The following is a 7544-nucleotide window of genomic DNA, read 5'->3' as shown; positions in this document are numbered from 1 at the left end:
CGCGTCATCATTCAGATCAGGGCAAGAATAACGGGGTCGTTTCCGTCTTGTTCCCTCCATGGAGAAGATGATCAAACAATGGCAGAAGGAAGGGTGAAGGCAAATGGAGGAGGGAGGAAGAGCTAGCGTGTGACAGCAGTTCCAAATCGAGAGGGAAAGGCGAAGAGTCGGTGGACGGTTGCCACGGTACACAAAGAGGCACCTGGGGAGCGAACGGTTGCCACAGAGATCACACACTGACGACAACGGCCGAGTGAACCACATGCAATCCCATCGCACAACACACACGTCTTGTTAAGTTGAACCGTTTGTGATCTCTTGTGTCAACGCAAACAGTTCATCCGAGTGAACCGCATGCCGTATATCGCATACACCTTGATCTGACTGACCGTTTATTTTGTGTTTCCTAATCACAAACAGTTCATCCGAGTGAACCGTATGCTGTATATCGCACACACCTTCATCTGGCTTCCTGTTTCTTTTGTGTTTCCTAATCACAAACAGTTCATCCGAGTGAACCGTATGCTGCGCATCGCACACGCCTTTATCTAGATGCCTGTTTCTTTTGTTCCTCCTCATCGCAAACAGTTAATTGAACTGAACTGTATGCCCTTCATCACACACGCAACTAAAATCTGAACTATGTTTGATGCATCCTCCATCGCAAACATTTTGACCTTTTTTGACGGTTTTCATACACCACTGTTTGCGATTATTGCGTCGCACACAGTTTCTCGAAGGGTCTCTGATCGAAGTGTCGCGTTAGCAGCATCCTGCAGTAGTGTAGCTACATCGAATACACAAGTATGACAATAGTGTTCCCTATTTGGTGCTTTATAAGAGAAGATAAAGACTCAAATGAAAATAAAATTTTGCATAAAAGTAAATAGATAGGCCCTTAGCAGAGGGAAGTAGTGATTTGCAGCGGTGCTAGAGCTCAAAGCTTAAATTTGAGAGAGACAAATATTTTGAGAGCCATGCTTTTCATGTCTACTCAAACAACCGAGCTTTCCCAATATTTTCCATGCTATACAAATTATAGGCGGTTCCCAAACAGAAAGTAAAGTTTATCTCCTTTCCACCATTCGTTCAGAATCCATGTCTAGCCGTATCCACAGGTGCCTTCCATACCAACACTTTCCAAGGAATTTATTATCATCATATTAATTTTTTTCCATTTCGGGACCGGGCATCCCTATTACGCGCCACACTCTCGTGCGATCAAAAGTTAATAAACACTCATCGTGAGAACAAAATACCTAGCATGGAAAATATTGGCCACCCCTTGCCGCTTCATGAGCAGTACGGGCACACAAAATGGAAATTCATTTTGAAAATTAGAGTTGGCAGATGCAAATTTACTTGGGACGACATGGAAATACTGCATATAGGTAGGTATGGTGGACTCATATGGCACAACTTTGGGTTTTAGGAGTTGGATGCACAAGTAGCATTCCCGCTTGGTACAAGTGAAATCTAGAAAGTAGACAGTGAAGCGACCAACCAAAAAACGAAAATGGTCATAAACGCGCATTGAACATAATTAACACTGAATAGTGCACCACAAGTAGGATATAACTTCATTGCATAACTATTGACTTTACGTGCATGCATAGGGAATCACAAACCTTAACACCATTATTATTATTACTAAAGCATAATTACTCACCACATGACTCACATATCACTATCTCCATATCGCAAAACTATTGCAAGGAATCAAGTTTATCATATCCAATGATCTATATGAAAGTTTTTATTATATCCCTCTTGGATATTCATCATATTGGGACCAAATTCATATCTTATGCAAATTATTATTTCTATTATCAACTCTCAAAAAGATATAAGTGAAGCATGAGAGTGTGAATATTTCTTCAAAATTTCATTAACTCTCAAAAAGATATAAGTGAAGCATGAGAGTATATTTCTTTAAAATTTCTCAACTCTCAAAATAATATAAGTGAAGCATGAGAGTTTATTTCTATAAAAAAATCAATTCTCAAAATAATATAAGTGAAGAATGAGAGTTTATTTCTTTAAAATATAACCACCACCGTGCTCAAAAAGATATAAGTGAAGCACTAGAGCAACTGCCTAGCTCAAAAAAAATAAGTGAAGCACATAGAGTATTCTAGCAAATCATGATATGTGTGTGGTTCTCCCAAACAAGTCTGTTCAGCAGGGATGATTGTGACAAACTAACAAGAAAACAAATCAAAGACTCAGATAATACAAGACGCTCCAAGCAAAACTCATGACATGTGATGAGTACAAATATAGCTCCAAGTAAAATTACCGATGGTCGTTAGAAGAAAGAGGGGATGCCTTCTGGGGCATCCCCAAGCTTAGTTACTTGGCAGTCCTTGAATATTACCTTGGGGTGACTAGGGAATACCCAAGCTTAGGCTCTTGCCACTCCTTATTCCTTTATCCATCGTGATCTCACCCAAAACTTGAAAACTTCAATCACACAAAATTTAACAAAACCTCTATGAGATCCGTTAGTATAATAAAGCAAATTACCACTTTAAGTATTGTGGAAAACCCATTCATATTTTATTATTGCATTATACATATTGTATCCTAACTTTACCATGGCCTATACGCCCCTATACAATCTATAGATTCATCAAAATAAGCACACAATGCAACGAAAACAGAATCTGTGAAAAACAGAACATTCGGTAGTAATCTGAACATTGACCATACTTATGTAAATCCAAAAATTATGAAAAAATAGGGAAAAAAATCAAAATTTGTATATCAATGATGTGTAAAAATTCAGAATTTTATCACTCTCCAGCAGAGCACATTAATTCTGCTACTAGACGCAAAAGTTTCTGTTAATGCACAGAACCAAAGCAACTATCACCCAAATCATCCCAAAGGCTTTACTTGGTAAAAACACTAATTAAAACACTAAACACAATTATAACAGTAGCATAATTGTGTAGTTATTAAAAAAAGTGAGGAAAATAAAAAAAGATAACTATTGTGGTTCCTCCCAACTAGCGCTATTGTTTTATGCCCCTAGCTAGGGATACTACATAGTTTCAAGTGTTTTCATCTTTGGTTTAAGTTCCATAGGTGGCCCTCATGATTGACTCATATGGTGGGTTAATTATAGTTCTAGGTAAGTGTTCCATACCCTTCTTTAACGGAAATTGGAATTTACTATTCCCTTCTTTCATGTCAATAACGACACCTATAGTTCGTAAAAACGGTCTACAAAGTATGATGGGGCAAGAAGGATTGCAATCAATGTCAAGTAAAATAAAATAAATAGGCACATAGTTCCTATTTGCAAGAATAAGAACATCATTAATTCTACCCAAAGGTTTAGTAATAGTAGAATCCGCCAAGTGCAAATTAAGAGAACATTCATCCATGTTGGTAAAACCTAGCACATCACATAGAAATTTCAGAATTGTGGAAACACTAGCACCCAAATCACATAAAGCATTGCATTCATAATTTTTAATCTTGAATTCAATGGTGGGTTCCCATTCATCATGTAATTTTCTAGGAATTGAAATCTCTAATTCTAACTTTTCTTCTAAATCTTTCATCATCGCTTCCACAATATGTTTAGTAAAAGCTTTATTTTGTTCATAGGCGTTGGGTGAATTTAGCATGGATTTAAACAAAGAAATACACCAAATAAAAGAACAACTATCATAATTAAAATATGTCTAATCCAAGAGAGTGGGCACATCACTATTTAAAGTTTTTACCTCTCCAAACCCATTTTTAGTAAGTTTTTCATCAAGATTTTCACCCTCCGAATTATGGAGATGCCTTCTAACTAAAGTTGACTCTTCTTCAGTCTCCTTATCATCAAATTTAATATTAATAAACAAGAAATCAATATAATAAAAACCAATCATTTTAACCTCTTCATCATTGCTATGAAAGAAATCGGGCAAAAACGCTTTTTCTAACAATTCTCGCTTAGCCCTCAACTTCGCGGTTCTTTCTTTACTTTCATCCATAGAGACCTAAAAAATTTAATTGATTCATTAATATAAATCTTTGCTGGCAACATTTTAGTCTTAATATTTTCCACATCATGAATAATTATATCGATGCTCCTAGACATATCATCCAGTTTACTAAATTTTTGTTCTATCGTGGTGTTGAAAACTTTTTGAGCATTGATAAATTCTTTAATTTTACTTTCAAGATCAGAGGGCATCCTATTATTATTATTATTTATATTATTATTATTATTATTACCATTGGAACTGCCATATTTATTAGAGGAATTTCCAGGGAAACGGCCTAGTATTAAAATTACTTGTATAAGCAGTACTATTAAAATTGTTTCGTGAGACAAAATTCACATCTACTGGATCATTATTTTTCTCAATCAAAGTGGATAAAGGCACATCATTAGGATCAATAGGAGCATTTTTACTAGCAACCAGTTTCATGAGGGCATCAACTTTATCACTCAAAGTGCTAATTTCTTCAAAGGAATTAACCTTTTTAATAGTAGGAGCTCTTTTAGTATGCCATTGTGAATAATTTTCCATAATATTGTCAAGCAGTATAGTATCACCCAATGTAATATCCATAAGAGTACCACCCACGACGGAATCTAAAAGATTTCTAGAAACAAAATTCAACACCGCATAAAAAGTTTGTATGGTCATCCACAAATTTAAACCATGAGTAGGGCAATTTCTTATCATTAGATTCATCCTTTCCCAAGATTGTGCAACATGTTCATGCTCAGGTTGTTTGAAATTCAGAATTTGATTTCTAAGGGAAATCATTTTTGCAGGAGGAAAATACTTAGTAATAAAAGCATCTTTGCACTTATCCCAAGTATCAGTACTATTTCGTGGCAAATATGAAAACCAAATTTTTGCACGATCCCACAAAGAAAACGGGAATAATTTTAATTTCACAATTTCATTGTCCACATCCTTTTTCTTTTGCATATCACACAATTCTGTAGAAGTGTTTAGATGGGACGCCCTCATTAGGACTACCGGAAAAGTGCTCTTTCATAACAAGATTCGACAAAAGCGGCATTAATATCATAAGACACCGCACTAGCAGCGCGAGGAGCAATCAGAGTACTAATTAATCATTATTATTAGTATTATAAAAGTCGCATAATTTTGTATTTTCTTGAGACATTATGACTACGCAAACAAGATAACAAGTAAGAAAAGAAGCAAACAAGAAAAAGGCAAATGAAAAATATTTTTGTAATTTTGTAACAACTTTTTAGAAGTGATGGAGATGAAAATGAGAGGCAAATGGCAAATAATGTAAATGCAAGAAGATGAGAGTTTATGTGTAGGTACTTGATAGTTGTTGATGATGTCTCCCCGGCAATGGCGCCAGAAATTCTTCCTACTACTTGTGGGTTGCGTTGGGATTTGCTCGAAGAGGAGAGGATGGTGCAGTACAGTAGAGATAGGTATTACCCTCAGTTATGAAACCAAGGTTATCAATCCAGTAGAAGAACCAAGCAATGACTAGTAAACAACACCTGGACACAAACAACAAATACTTGCAACCCAACGCATAGACGGGTTGTCAATCCCTTAATAGTCATGAGCAAGATTAAATGGTGTAGTTTTTTATAGATAGATCGAATAAAAGTACAAAATAAAATGAAATAAAATGAAATGCAGCAAGGTATATTTGGTTTTAATATATGATGAAAGATAGACCCGGGGCCATAGTTTTCACTAGAGGCTTCTCTCTTGAAAATAGCATAAGGCGGGTAAACAAAATACTGTTGGGCAGTTGATAGAAAAACAAATAATTATGACAATATCCAAGGCAATGATCATATATAGGAATCATGTCTGAGACAAGTAGACCGAAACTATTCTGCATCTACTACTATTACTCCACACATCGACCGCTATCTAGCATTCATCTAGTGTATTAAGTTCATGGAAAAACGGAGTAATGCTTTAAGAAAGATGACATGATGTATACAAGATAAACTCACATATGAATAAACCCCATATGTTTACCCTTAATAGAAACGATACGTATGTGTCATGTCCCTTTCTGTCACTGGGATTGGGCACCGCAAGGTCGAACCCATTACAAAGCACCTCTTCCCATGGCAAGATAAATCAATCTAGTTGGCCAAACCAACCAATAAATCGGAGAAGCAATATGAGGTATAGTAATCATGCATAAAAGAGTTCAGAGAAAACTCAAATAATATTCATGGATAGATCTGATCATAAACTCACAATTCATCGGATCCCAACAAACACACCGCAAAAGGTCATTACATCGAATAGATCTCGAAGAACACCAAGGAGAACATTGTATTGAAGATCAAATTGAGAGAATAAGCCATCTAGCTACTAACTATGGACCCATAGGTCTGTGGTAAACTACTCATGCATCATCGGAGGGCAGCAAGGATGATGTACAGCCCCCTCCGTTATCAAAACCCCCTCCGACAGAGTACCGGAGAAGGCCTCCAGATGGGATCTCGTGGTTCTAGAACTTGAGGCGGCGGAAAAAGTATTTTGGGTGTCTCTCTAATGTCAGGGGAATATTTTAGTATTTATAGAGGTGGAATTAGGGATTTATGTGCCATGAGAGGCCCACAAGCTTGGGGGCGCCCCCTTGGGTGCGCCCCTAGGGATTGTCGCTCCCTACTGGCTCCTTTGGACTCCTCCCGAACCTTCTAGGGTCTCTTCTGGTCCAGAAAAAATTAATCCGAAGTTTTTTCTCCGTTTGGACTTCGTTTGATATTGATTTTCTGAAAAGCCAAAAACATGCAAAAAAACAGCAACTGGCACTAGGCACTGAGTTAATAGATTACTCCCAAAAATGATATATAATTGCATCTAATGACATATAAAACATCCAGAATTGTTACGTTGTTTTCAGCAGAGTTCCATGCTATTATATTATCCATATTGGATGTTTTATATGCATTATTGTGCTATTTTATATCATTTTTTGGGACTAACCTATTAACCTAGTGCCAAGTGTCAGTTGCTGTTTTTCCTTGTTTTTGCCATTACAGAAAATCAATACCAAATGGAGTCCAAATGGAACGGCTTCCATTCACCAGCGCAGACTACATACACGTGCTCTCTGAACCGTGCTAGATAGTCACCCATCACACGGCTCTCAAACCCAACCTGTGGTGGATCCTGGGGGACAAAGCAAAGTCAAAGCGCTTGATCCTTTGCCCGATACTTTGATATCTTCCTCCCCACCGATCAAGCAGCAATTTTGACGATTTTTCTTGGACCACAAGACACCCCTAGAAGCTTCGGTAGGAGTCCAGATGGGCCACGAGGTGACGACAAGCTCGTAGGGTGCGCCCTAGGGGGTGCCCCCAAGCTGGTGGGCACCCCGTAGCTCCTCTAACCCTAATTCTTCTTCTATGAATACCCAAATATTCCCCATAGACTAGGGGGCACACCAAAAATACTTTTCCACCGCCGCAAGTTTCTGTTCTCGAGAGATCCCATCTAGAGGCCCTTTCTGGTACTCTCCTAGAGGGGGATTCGACCACGGAGGGCTTATACATCAACCTT

The sequence above is a fragment of the Triticum urartu genome, chromosome 7A, assembly GCF_056163025.1.
Source record: "Triticum urartu cultivar PI428250 chromosome 7A, HENAU_Tu73, whole genome shotgun sequence".
Lineage (NCBI taxonomy): Eukaryota > Viridiplantae > Streptophyta > Magnoliopsida > Poales > Poaceae > Triticum > Triticum urartu.
This window is presented reverse-complemented; position numbering follows the sequence as displayed.